Source organism: Austrofundulus limnaeus, unplaced genomic scaffold (assembly GCF_001266775.1).
Source record: "Austrofundulus limnaeus strain Quisiro unplaced genomic scaffold, Austrofundulus_limnaeus-1.0 Scaffold7, whole genome shotgun sequence".
Lineage (NCBI taxonomy): Eukaryota > Metazoa > Chordata > Actinopteri > Cyprinodontiformes > Rivulidae > Austrofundulus > Austrofundulus limnaeus.
The window spans coordinates 521,095-530,212 of record NW_013952409.1 but is presented as its reverse complement, the minus strand read 5'-3'; the positions used below and the strand labels follow the sequence as shown (position 1 = coordinate 530,212).

The 9,118-nt window shown below is 40.9% G+C and overlaps 1 protein-coding gene across 1 annotated transcript in view; it reads right to left on the bottom strand.

Annotated features, from left to right (window-relative positions):
- LOC106535223 (protein sidekick-2-like) overlaps nucleotides 1–9,118 on the bottom strand; it is a gene marked incomplete at its 5' end in the record, with an annotated part of 434,350 nt that overhangs the window by 189,124 nt on the left and 236,108 nt on the right.

Sequence of the window (9,118 nt, the reverse complement as noted above, 5' to 3'; positions counted from 1 at the left end):
ACACACACACACACACACACACACACACACACACACACACACACACACACACACACACTCAGCGCAGCCAAAAAGTTCTGGTTCAACTTCATCCGTCCACACGCCCGGTCAGAAAAATCAATCAGGCTTGTTTAAAAGCACAACTTCTGCCCTTGGATCTTGTGGTTGGGACATAAGAAATGTTTTGTTTTTTTTTTTCAAATCTGTGGCATTATAACAGGTGCAACTGTGCAGGACACTTCATCACCTCTTGTGTTTTTAAGGTCTGTTTGGTGGGGAACAGGAATTTAATTTGCTTTTCAAGCAATCCCATCAGCAGCTCAACCTGACCCTAACCTTTATCTTCCACTGTTGGCTACAGTTATTAAATCAACAGAGGAAAACTACAACTTAAAAAAAAATCAGTATTTTAAAACCGTCTTCCAGAAGCAACCACTTAAAGAAATGTTTTGAGAGTTCCAAGCTGCTGCATGTTGATCTGGTCTAAAAACTAACCCACTACTGGCTTCCAAAATACCAAAATCAATCCGTTCTCCTCCCGTCTCCAAACTTTGCGGCCCGGCCAGAAGCTCTCTGTTTACAAGCCTACTGACAAACTGTTTTGATTGATTGTTTCGGAAATGTGGTGTGTTTGAGGAAATGGGAAAAATAGGTTTCATGGTGCAGTCACGCACTTCCTGGTCACAAAACGTTCTCTAAATGCGCACCAAATGCATAAAAATGCGCACATTATGGCAAAAATTATTCATCATTAAATCTGGTTTTATTTGGAAGTAAATAAAAAACAAAACTATATAAAAACATTACTTTTATAAAGTTTGAAGTCTGTGCTGTACAATCCAGTTCAAATAAACACTGAAAGCTCTCACTGTTTTTTTTCCAGAAGCCCCGTGAAAGCATCACAGCTTTCGACCTCAGAGGGTTAAAAGAAAAAATAATTAGTGTATTCGCATCGTGATCCGGAACATCACCAAAATTTAAAGGTGTGTTCCTTGGGCGAGTACCCACATGTGGTAAAAATGTCATGACAATCCATCCACAAGTTTTTGAGTAATTTTGTCCACCGACAGAACGACCGACCGACTGACATACCCGACCAAAACCATTACCTCCTCCTATATATATATCTATATATACTGTATATTTGCCACAGCCATCTTCATATTAGGCCACATACAGAATGTCGATGTGAGAATGATGTGGATTGTGTCATGAACAGGTGTGATGAATCCTACAAACCAATAGGTTGTCAGAGCGGTAAATATTTATACTTCTCATCCAATCACGATTTCTTTCACTTTATCCAGGAGCCACAATTTTTCTTGATAGGTTTTTTTTAATGATGACAAGCTGGAATTATAAGTAAAGTAAAAAGAAAAAGTAAAATAGAAATACAATACTTTTTTTTACATTTTAAAGAAAGTACAGATACATGACAATGTAAGAAGTAGAATTAAAAAGTCGGCTGAAAATTAATTACCACTGTAAAGTATAAAAAAAACAAAATTTCTCAAGTAAAGCAATACATTATTTGTACTTTATCACTTGACACCTCTAGAACAATTGCTTAACTTATCAGGTATGCATCTTTCCAGAGTGAAATAAAAAATCCTTCTTTCCTGTTGATCTGCAGAACATCATCAGGTTTCTTAGAAACTGCTCCTTAAATAGCAAAGTGTCTCTGAAATCTCCAGAAAAAGAAAAATGATTTGAAAAGACTTTTCAGCCTTTCAGGAAAATAAAATCTAATAAATTCTCATCCACCTTCAGCCGCTGACAAAACTCAGTCAGAAAGCAAATTAAACAGTTTTCATGGTCACATTCCACAAGTGGACAACAGCAAATCCTTCACGTTACAAATCTGAACATGTCCGATCCCAACAGGGCTGAGATTTTTCTCTTTTCCTTTTTTATTGTACGCCCTCTCTTCCTTTTTTTCTTACCCTACATCCTCCTCCTTAATATTCTACAGGAAATCCTTGAGGGAAGAGGATGCAAAAAAAGTGCTCTTTTTGTATGTCAGGGTACCAAGGATGACCCCTGCAAAAGAAGCAAAGACAACCCATGATACATAAAAGACTGGAATAAGCAGATTTAACAATGTACAGAGAGGTAACCTTCAGCCGGTATTTAAACAAACCCAATGATAAACCAGATTTTCTGCTACAACAAACAAAATAATGCAGCTAAGACCCGATCCATCATGAAGAAGAAACCAATCAGAACGGCAGCTTTCATCATCAGCGCACGGTAAATACACTTTGTGTTTTTGTAGAGCTTTGCGGAGCTTACAGCTCATTTCACTCTGCTTCTTTTTAACAAAGCGGATGTCTTGGAAATCTACAACACACACATACACACACCGTTCACTCCACATCAGCTGTAAGCCCTGTCTAAAGAGCCGTCCTTTACCAAGACCCCGTCTGAAACACGTATTCTTGTTAATCTGCTTCTCTGGTTTGTTCAGTTCCTCAAAGAACGCGAGAGCATTCAGTTGTAGCTCAAGTGCTTTCATTTCCTCTGTCCAAAAGGTCCAAATTTTGAACAATTTTTGATAATAAACCCAATTGTGTTGTGCTTTCTTTATAATTCACACTTTAGTTTCCTGGGTTTTGTGGAGACATGAAAAGACAAAAAAGGCTTTTTTGTAGAGCTGTAACAAATCCACACGACCAAACTTTACAGACTGCTGTCGTCTTTGGTTAGAAAACTCGACTGCGTCAATGAGAACTTGTATAAATTCAACAGGCATCCTGATTTCTTACAGACACTAAACCCTCGGGGAGCTGTTTGTGTGTACGGATCAGAATATATGACAAAGCTGCTGTTTTCTTTGGCTTCAGGCGATGATTCATTGAATTTTAAAAGTCACAGGTGGTGAACAACACAAACTAAAACACAAGAGAAAAAAAAGAAATGACTACGAAACATATCCATATTAATGGATATAAAGATTTTTTTTAATTAAACTGAAACAAGAGTTTTCTAGCTGATATGTCTCCTTTAAAGGGGGAGGGGGGTGTTACTTATTTTCCAGGCACAGCTCAATTCTATGCAACAATCTAGTTACTATGTTACCTTTAGTTGTTACGGAAAACCAGTATTTATTAAAATAAGTTTGACTTTGCATCACAGCCGTATATAAACACCTTCTAAACTGTTTTTTAAGAACCTCCTACCATTTCTGACACTCCCACTTCAGCACATCTTCAGAACAATGCTTCGGTAAGGGGTGCTCTGTGGGGTGGGAACTTGGCTGGGGACTGAGCTCCAGGGAGGAGCTTTGGACAAATAGGCGGAGCTTTGTACCAGCAAGTGTTAAGGCAGCGCCACATGGCTACCACAGGAGAGTCAAGGATTTCTCCAACGTATGAATGAGTCAAAGCAACACTCTGGGTATGTTTTTGATGAAGGAATTTACTTTTCAAGAAGGGGASTTCAGAAGTAACCTTTAGTCATTAGTTTGTTAATTTGGTCAGAATTAAACTGTATTTCTCCAAGTTGGGAGCATTCAAAAAGCTACCTACAAGAGGTAAGATATTAATTGGCTTATGTGAAGCGGTCACTCACCTTTGGATAATTATATTTCACGTCATGTTGAGCGAGACAGAACCTTCCGCTGGTTTTAATAAATGAAATAAAAAATAATCAGCACTGTGTTCTGTGCATAAAAGCTAATACGTTTTAGTGAATTTCCAGCCGTCAGATGTGTTTTCATGCAAAATAAACCCCTACTCCTTTTAAAGAATAAAACAAAGGAAGGATTTGAGTACTGGCTGTAATGCAAGTTTAAATCCCTTCGCCACTTGGGAGTGTGTGAAATTGATACAGGCACTCTGAGACAAAGAAAATAGATAGAAACGGAATGTAAGAAGAGTTAAAGAAAAACAAAAGGATTGACCTCTTCTCTGAGTTCTTGTTAGAGAGGGCCAATAACCTTGCAGCTTCTCCAGCCCACGCTGCTGAAGCCTTGGCAGGACCACAAAGGGAAGCTGGCACAGCACACTCAACTTAAGAACCGAATACCAATGCTCAGCTTTCTATTTAGCCTAATGAAAATGCGCACCAAAAATAGTCCTTACTGTAATATACACGGCCTCTCCACCTTATCTAAGCTCCAGGGAATGCCCGGTGTTGTCAGTGTCGAATCAGCATACGAGGATAAGAGGCTAAATGAAAACAGAAAAAAAAGTGCCTGGGGGGGAAAGCAGGCCTGCCTAGAGTTGTATCTAATCAACGCTGTTTCTCAAACTCCAGCCACAAAGGTGGAGTTGTAGCAACTGATAAAAACTTTTGAAGATTAAAGCTACAGCTGAAATCACAATATTAATAGGTCTGAGCAGTGCATTCGCTCAAGATTTGTGGCACACCAGCCCTATTTAATGCAAATGCACTTTGGGTATTAAACACATTCAGATGCTTCACACTCATTCAGGTTATGTTTCACACTCCCGGATAATTGATAAACGCACAGGAGATTGCACAAAGTGCTACCTAAATAGGATGAGAAGGATTTACCTTTGGGCTATGTCAGCTCCCATCTTTCATTTCCTCGCATTTAATATTATCCCATCATCCACAAGAAGAAAATAAGTCTCCTCCAGGCAGCTATCTATTTACATTTTACAAATCTGTGTGTCTTTAATCTTTCTCCCAATTCTGTGAGGCTGCGATGCAAGTTARCGTTCGCTGAATTGTTTCCATACTCCGGATGATGCGGAGGCTGAGGGGTTTCCTGAGCAGTTTTTGCAGCAAATGGCCTCTGAGCTTCAGGCTTGCCCAAAACACTTAAGCCCTTTATTACAGGCACTTAACCACAGGACCCATCAGTGTTTGCGATGGGCTCTAAGTCACAGATAATGGGCCAACACACACACACAGGTTGCAGTATCATTATGGTATCATCATCTGTTCTCAGTCAGCAGCGTACACTACCACAATGTTTGACACAGCGTGGAGATTACTGCACGGATCAAAGGYTGTCTGCATACAGGAGCATGATGGTTTATTGCGAGTGTGCTGGGGAGTGTTTATTGGCTGTGCCTTTGGGAAGTCCTTGAAGACCTCCTTAGCATGAGCCGCAGAGCTACTACACTCCAATCATCAAGCATGTAGAGTGGCTCAAATATTACAAGAAACAATCCAAAAGGTGTCCCTGAGATGTTTTAGAGTGCACGTCCTGTGATGGACTCATCCTTGACGTATCCCGCCTCTTGCACAGTTTGCAGAGTTTGGCAACCGTTCCCCCGCGACCCAGAAAGGCAACCCATTCTCACTCCTGACTCGTCAACATATTGACGCTTGGTCAGGTAGCCGTCTGCGTCCAGTTTTGGATGCGTCGGGTACCCCACCTCATGTCAGTTCTTAACGAGATGAGACAGAGGAGGAGGAGCGTGTTCTCGTATTTTTGAAAAGAGTAGGAAATGACACTAACCATCCCAGACCCTAAATTTAACTTCTATTAGCCATGTACAGCCTATCTCTAAACTCAGTACCTAAAATTAACCATTAATCCTGATCCAACCCAGACCCAAACCAGTCGTCATCCCATATGTGATGGGAGTTTCAGAGAAACTGAGACATTTATTCTCTAAACATGACGTCCCAGTGGCTTTCAAACCCCAAAACACGTTATGACAAAGATTAGTTCACCCCAAAGACCCAGTTCCTCGGCAAAAACAGAGTAATATAGTATATGCTATTAAGTGTCAGGAGGACTGTGATCAGTCAAACATTGGGGAAACAAAACAGCCACTGTTCAAAAGAATGAGCCAGCACAGACGAGCTACTTCGTCGGGTTAGGACTCTGTATTCTACACTCATTTACAGGCCAGCGGTCACTCTTTCAGGGATGAAGATGTTCTCATCCTTGATAGAGAGGAACGCTGGTTTGAGAGGAGTAAAGGAAGCCATCTTTGTGTAGAAAACCCGTCCACCATTAAACAGAGGTGGAGGCCTTCGTGTCCAGTTGTCCTCCTCCTACAACACTGTTATTGCAAGTATGACTCAGCCCCCTGTGAGCAAAAGGTGCGAATTAGGGCCCCAACGATACCAACACAAAGAGGGAAAGAGAGACAAAAACAAGGGGATGTTGAACCCCCGCTTYCATTCACTACATTTAACACAACACCAAAGAACCACAGCCAAAGCATCCAAACCAATAAGTCAAGTGATGGGGCACATGACCCTCTATGAACAATAGAACTAATCAAGCCTATTGTTAGACGATGGCCCTTTTTTGCATGTGACTAACCTGTTTGTCCATGTGGAGGCAGTGCTTATAAGGCTGAGTTCACCTGAAACGCAGACTGAAGAAGTCTCTTGGAGGAGAGACGAAACGTTTCACTAAAGAATAACCCATCCAGAGGACCTACTTATTTTTTTCTTTTTGATTAATCCTGATCCCTCATATTAACCACATACCCCAACCCAAAGACCCCTATGTGGTGCAACCCGGAAAAGCTGTGGGCGGCAATGACTGACGAGAGGGGGGTACCCAACGCGTCAAAACTGGACGCAGAGGGTACCTGACCAAGCGTCAATATGTTGACGAGCCAGTAGTGAGAACTTGTTGGGAAAGGAGAAAGCAAGCAAAATAGAATAGATGGTTGGATGTATATCTGAAGGCTGATTTAACTCTGGTTTGCGTCTTCCAGCAGTTGCAATCATCGTTTCAGTTTGTTTCCCTGGCCTCCCATGAAACCTTTCCTTATTTGAAGATGTTATGTTTCCCTAAGCTTGCGTAAGCGTCGGGGCGTGAAGAAGTGAGTTATAGACGGGGTCAAGAAGTGCAGTTTATGGTGGAAGGTTTCGATAGGCGAGCTGAATATGCAGTATTCCTCCACTGCAGTCAAGTCTTTGAAGTGCAATGCTAACCTCCAACCTGACTCCTACTGAAAAAAAGAAGAAGAAAAGTTCGGTTTTGCCTTTCAGTCCACAGAACTGGCCAACAGGCAGCAAAGTGAAAGCAAAGATTTTTTTTCAACCATTTCTAAAGGCTGCACAGTCAACACGAGAAAAAAATGCTAATATGTTCCAAACGCATAGTACACACAGCTAAATACACAGACACATTTTACCAGTAGGGAAAAAAAAACACATTTCTTACATGCTTGGCTTTACCCTTTCTCCCATGAGTCACCCATTGCATCATTTATCAACATTAGCACCACACACAACTTAACCTAAAAGGGATGTCAGGGTAGCTCGCGCACACACACACGGATTTACCATCCCCACAATTACTTTGCAGCTTTCTCCAAGCGAGCCAAGTAAAATGGGCTGAAGGAGGATGTTAGTGGAGCAGAGGACGAAGGGCTGCTCGGCAGTTTCTTGCCAGGAAGTTGACTGACACCCATGACTCAAGCTTTTCTTTTTTTTCTTCTTTTCTAATGGACCCAAGCTGAGAGGCAGCAGAATTTGATTATTTCCTCCCAGTCTGCTTCTCATTCACTGGCTCAATTTTCCCTTTTCATCAGCGACTTGCTATTTGTTTCCCATCCCATCTTTTTTTTTTCACTTGCGCCAGTCTATCTTAATTCGTCTTTCTTTCTTTCTTTTACAACCTTCTCAACATTTTGGTCTTTTCTTAGCACGCCTTCTTCCATCTTCCTATATTCTACTAGCTTATCCTCCACTTTCTGATAAAAAAAAGTAATAAGGCTTGTAATGGCTTCAATTTCCTTCCTTCCTTCCACCCTCCCTCCTGGCAGTCTGCTGTGTATTTCATCCCTGACAATAGCCTTTGTTGTGTCTAAAACAAAGGCTAGATGTGCGTGTCCTTCCATAGACACACAAAAAGCAGGTGGGTGAGATGAACTATCCATTTGTGTGTGTCTGCATTTTTTTTCCCCCTCTGGAAATGTATATTTCTGTACACTTTCTTTCCCCACCACCACTTATGCCAGGGATTTCATTGAAAAGCGGAAGTGGCCACTCTTTCTTTCAMTGATGCATCATAGATGGAGCCTCCCATGAGCCATGCTAGGGTTTGCCCAGGGTTATAATTTTTTTTACAAAAACTCATGCAAGCACTTGCCAATGAAAAAAAAATACAGTGAATAAAAGTCTTGGTATCTTTATTTTTGACTTGGTGAGAGAGAGGGAGGAAGTGTTAGAACAAGAGAGAAAACCACTGAAGGTCAGAGTCCTTCTCATTTCTTCCAAGCACCATAGATCCACTTTTAATCTCCTCTCTTATCTCCTGCTGTTGTGTAAAGCACCTGGTTGGTCCTGTGGTCCTTGACTAACACGGAGACTTGTCCTACCGCACGATGAATGGACCTCATAAATACTACATCTGAATGAGTTCCCTCCACAAAAACCCATATAAAGATATGAAAGCGAACAGAATATATATGGTCACCCAAACCTAATGAAACGCTTGTCTGCAATACGCACATAAAGCTTCTTTAATTTTATTTTATCTACTTGGAGTACCCAGAATTAAATCCACCCTGTTATATCTCATCTGCTATTGGGCAGATCTGAACTATGCATTCTGTTTAGGATGTATAACGCCATTAGCTGTAAGGAATCTGCAGTTGTTTTGTGTGTGTGATTATGTTTGCATGTCATTCGAGGCTTATTACTGTGATTAATCATGCAGATTGTCATAAGTCATCGCTGGCAGATTATGCGTGAATAATACAATTCCTTTCTTCGAATGATGAACGACCGGCGAGGATTTGTGGACGTGAGGAAAAGGAAAATGAGGAATTGGAGCAGAGAGATTCGAGACACSGGCAGCGCTGCTGATAAAGCTGCTCTTCGATTTACATTTAAAACAGCGTGGACGAAAAGGCTAGTGTGACGAAAAATGTAAAAAAAAAAAAATGAAATCAAAATAGTTGCAAGCTTGTCTAGATTAAAGGCACAATTTCTCTGTGGGATGATAATGGCATTGGAGTGTACATGACAATATTTAAAGTAACATATAAACAAAAAAATAAGGCACAAGCAAATTCTTAGGCTTCTGAAACAACAAAAAACAAAAATTTCTGATCCATTCCCGACTGCATATTTAAATTTTTTTAGGACACTTAAAGGCACAGTGTGTAGGATTTGTTGTTTTCAGCGAAATCTAGTGGTTGAGTGGTTGAATCATCCTCCCTGGTCC